This window comes from Schistocerca nitens, chromosome 4 (assembly GCF_023898315.1).
Source record: "Schistocerca nitens isolate TAMUIC-IGC-003100 chromosome 4, iqSchNite1.1, whole genome shotgun sequence".
NCBI lineage: Eukaryota > Metazoa > Arthropoda > Insecta > Orthoptera > Acrididae > Schistocerca > Schistocerca nitens.
In genome coordinates, this window is record NC_064617.1 from 33,833,740 (window position 1) to 33,838,568 (window position 4,829).

Here is a 4,829-nt window from a genome sequence, read left to right on the forward strand (position 1 = left end):
GTGCAGCTGAGAGAGTCTGGGAATGTTTATCTTCATTCCATCTGCATTTAGTAGATATAGACTGAGATGGTAACTGGCTCATTGTGAGAAAATCCCCCGTGATTGCCAGCGTCTCTAATGCAATGGCGTGCTCCTTCCAACTGGGGCCCCCTGAGAGGGCTGGCATACCCACTTTAGGTGATCGTTCACGCCTCATGTCACATCTCCCAAGCTCCTGACAGAGGGGCCAGTAGGATATTTGGGAAGGTAACAACTCAGGCAGTCAGTCACCTCTCCCTGGGCCTGTCCTGTACCAGTGAGTACATGCAGAACCTACCTGTCTACCCAGGACTGGAAATAACGCGTTACCCAATCATCTGTTATGTCGCAGTGTGGCAGATGTATGGGCTTTGTTTCAGGAGCGCCCAGGGAGGGAGGAAAAACAAATAAAGAGGAACCTCAAACGCTGAAGCAGAGGAATAATAGGAGATTGACTACGAAGTGGAAAGAAAGAGAAAAAAAATATTGTGGGGCCTATTCTGATGTCAGGCTACTGAAAATTCAGAACACATTCCCAAAAATATCCCAGACAGGTCGTCGAAAGAAGCGGAAAAAGAATAGCAAGAGGATAGACATGCAGCACAGAAGGCAAAAGATGCTGCAAAGGCTGAGGCCCCATGGTAGCCAAGCATGAACTGACCAAAGTGTGTTGTGCCCTGTGGGTCGGGAGGGGGGGCGGCGGTCATACAGACAGTTCAGCATACAAGGCTGTGGAGTGGGATGGTTAGCGCAGCAACGGCAATATCATTCACAGTTTGCACGATAATTTATTTTTGCAAGTTTAACCAGTGAGTGTGTGGACTAATGCAGCAAATATCTTCCTCCATGAAATACACCAATGAAGTACTGATTACACAGTAAACAGTTTCTAGTTAATACACGTGACAATACTCCAAAATTTTTATGTTTGTAAAAATATAAATAAGTTTTAGACTTAAAAAATACGCGCCTAGCGCTTACTAAACGACCTGTGAACAACAATTTATCTCTTCAAAGCAATTTGAATAATATTTGCAATTTTTGAAAAATACGCGCCTGGATCTTACTACACTATGTCAATAACCCTCCCATTAGCAGTTGTAATTAACGAACATGCGCCACTGTGCTCACGAAGTCTAAGATATTTAAGACCAAACGCCACAAGGCGCTCAACAAATGATTCATTAAACACCAAGAGACCAGTGCGAAATATGGTCCGAATTTAACCGTTAGCAGCCATCTGAATAAAGCCATGCGTGTATAAGAGAGTAAGACACATACAGTAAACTTTTTACTGTTTCACAGTTCCTACCTCCAACTGCCAGCAGACCGACATGAGATGGCTCGGCCTTTTCTAACACCAGCACCTCGGTGCATCAGTCGCTAAGGGAGCTGCACCAGACCCGTGACCGGCCATGGCAGCGGAGATCTGCCCTGAACTCCCGCCTGTTAACTACCCACATCACACAGGCCCCCTGATGGACTCAACTACGACACACTAAAACTCTAAATGAACATATTGTTGCATACAAGGATGAAAAATTACAAAGGGGGAACAAACCCATTCCAACTAGGGGAAGTGAGAGTAACGTTCCTATATTAGTCTATACAAACAGTGCCTGTTCACATTAGCAATAGCTTTGAATTGAAGCTACAACAAACTGAGGACTAAACCAAAAGCCAGGCAATGAATATTATTGCTGGAACATCAATAATAGCCACCAAACTCAAAGTAGAATATTGGGCTAATAAGAGCAAAGCGATCTGTCTAACAGTCACAACTATATAACATGTTGACTATCACATATTACACTGCTTCAGAACATTAGCTGTCTTAAGTGGAGCCTAATTACGCCTCAAAAAGTGCTGGAAATCTTGTCCATAAGTTTCATCAGAACTTTAAAGCAGCGCAGGACGTTGTCCTTTACAAGTAAATAAGCAATTATCAGGCGAAATGTCTTACCACATTCATAAACTGGAATTGATCACATGGGTCACCGAGAGGTGCTGGATGAAAATCAGCATCTGAAGGTCTTCGCTCCTCCCAGCAGTGAGACCGGCGTCCAAACACCACACAGGCAGGCAACCTCACCGACCAGGGCACAACACAGTCCCTCTCCTTGACTCCACACACGCCACTCGCGGCACCATCTCTAAGTTCGCAACTGCTGCTACTCTCCATAGCGCAGCTCCCCTTCTATATTCTGTGGGCTCACTCGATGCCGACATACTACTCGCGTCATCTGTGGGGCTTGCTTCATACCACCAGTCAGACAATTTTACATGCAAGGATCGGGAACCAGCCCACTAGTCATATATCGAATCAAGCGCCACAGCTCATTCTTCCCCCATCAAAATCTCCATAAAGCCCGTCCGCTAATTTATATCAAGCGAGGAACAGAGAATTTATTTCCATCCCTTGATCTTGGAGATATGTACTCTCGAAAACTTCCCAGTAGCAATGTTACGTACCGATAGGGTGACTGGGTAAAGAATCTGGATAACCTCAAGGTGCTACAAAGCACGGTGCCAATTTATGAGAAATTGGGGCCATATCTTGACCCCTGGCAGAAAGATTGTGGATGAAACCTTATCACCAACAAGCACCTTTAACTCGCTTTGCCCCTGACTGTAACAGCGCACCTGCCTCTAGCGTGTGATACTAATATTTCGTCACACTTGTTTCCAGTTCTCTTAAATTAGGTCACGTGTTCATTTCTCAAGGAGCTGGTCATTAACTGACCACAGGTTGGCCAAGGGGAGTTAAGACCATGAGCAAACATCAATGATGTGGGGATGGTTTTAAGTGTTTCATGGTAGGTGGAAGTAACCGCCAAATTAAACCATGGTACTGAAGGAACCCACTTGTGGAGTGAATGAGAATGGAAAATAATTATGGCTGCCTGCAGATTGTAGTTCACTCTCTCAACAAATCAAGGTTTCGGGCAGTATGGTATAGTCCTCGAATGAGATAGTGAGTTGTCAAAGCAGAATCTTTAACCTGTTGTAGAGAAGAAGACAGGAGCATTGCACGGCAATGGTACAGAGAGTTACAACTATGAAAAATATCGGTGACAAGTAAAGAACAGTTCACCCAACAGTCGTCACCCTGCTTCTTGATACCAACCAAACTAATCTGAGCAGACCAGAATGTACCAGTTGCTGTAACTATTACATGGAAGGGGCCGACACAATCAACAAAGAGCGTATTCATGAGAAGGTGATCATTTGAAGATTGTAAAAGTCCCCTACAAGTATTGGAACTGGGTTTAGCAATTTTACATTCATGCCACTGACCCACCAAATGCTATATATCTTGATACAAAGTAGGTCAACTAAGAAATTCCCTAACCCTGGCAAGGATCCAACAGATTGCTAAATGCCCTCCAATCACAGCCTTATGAAAGCAATGGAAAATTGCGGCAACCAAGTCTTGCGTAACACAAATCTTGGTCTACTTATCCCGCTTGCTCTAATAACACAATTTCCCTATTGTATGTTAATAACTTTTGTTTAATCTTACACAGACCGGGGTCTTGGTCTTGATGGTGCTCCAAATTACAAAATAACTTAGGGATCATTCTTAACACCTCAGCAACCCTGTTGACATATTAAAAACATCTCCCCAAAGTCCTGTAAGGGTTCACTCTCTCCCTGAACGCTAAGGGAGTATATGTTGGGCAATTAATTTTTCGTATGTGGAGACATTCATCCCTAACAATATTCTTCCTCAAATCCTGCAGGGTTCCTTGATTTTGTAATACTTCCGCAAGATTAGAACTCGACTACCCATTCGCCATAGGACATTATGAATGCAGAAAAACTGACGACTACACGTTGCCGCGGCTCCACATTTTATTTTCAAGCAAGACGCCAGTAAGACAAGGTTTATTAGCTTCATTATAGAACCACCTCAAACTGTGTGCATGCAGCAGCTTGGGAGTTGAAATAAACTTATTGTTTACATCCTAACCACAGCCTGCCACACGGTTCAAGTTCGCAATCTGCCGCTGATATACCGTCTGTAATCAACAAGGCTTGCTGTTGTCTTATTTAGTTCATAAACGACGCCGTTTGTAATTTCTAATGCAATTGTTTTTACATGGTGACAACGACCCAAGCCTGGTCATGTCGCTATATTTCTTCATCATACATTAGTTTACGAAAGAGTATCCACAAGCTCTGTGAGAAAATATGCGTATGGAACTCATTACATGAATGTAGAAAATGTATATGATGGAATAACACCTGGAACGTTCTCGTACATCGTACTAATGACTTTTTTTATTATTATTATTAAATGGTTCAAGTGGCTCTGAGCACTATGGGACTCAACTGCTGAGGTCATTAGTCCCCTAGAACTTAGAACTAGTTAAACTTAACTAACCTAAGGACATCACAAACATCCATGCCCGAGGCAGGATTCGAACCTGCGACCGTAGCGGTCTTGCGGTTCCAGACTGCAGCGCCTTTAACCGCACGGCCACTTCGGCCGGCTAAAATTGTGCTGCCCCCTGTGAGAATCGAACTCACGACCCCTGGTTTACAAGACCAGTGCTCTGCCCCTTAGCTAAGGAGGCTACTAATGACTGCTGTCTTCTATTGCATCGTGCAGTTCGAATCAATAAGCGGCTGTTGTAACGTCTTGTAATAAACAAAGACAATATATTATGTAATAATTAAAATATTAGATGTGTCATATTGTGTCATTATGTAAAATTATGTATTATTTTCTTTATTTTTTATTTTTGAGAACGTCTGTGTCGGCGAATAATAAGACCGACACAGAAGATAAATGTTGTACAAAGATC

General features: G+C 43.2%; 1 non-coding gene across 1 annotated transcript; it reads right to left on the reverse strand.

Moving 5' to 3' along the window:
• Positions 1–4,526: 4,526 nt before the first annotated feature.
• Positions 4,527–4,598, reverse strand: Trnat-ugu (transfer RNA threonine (anticodon UGU)). Its single transcript has one exon. It is a non-coding gene; the product is annotated as a tRNA-Thr (tRNA).
• Positions 4,599–4,829: the final 231 nt, after the last annotated feature.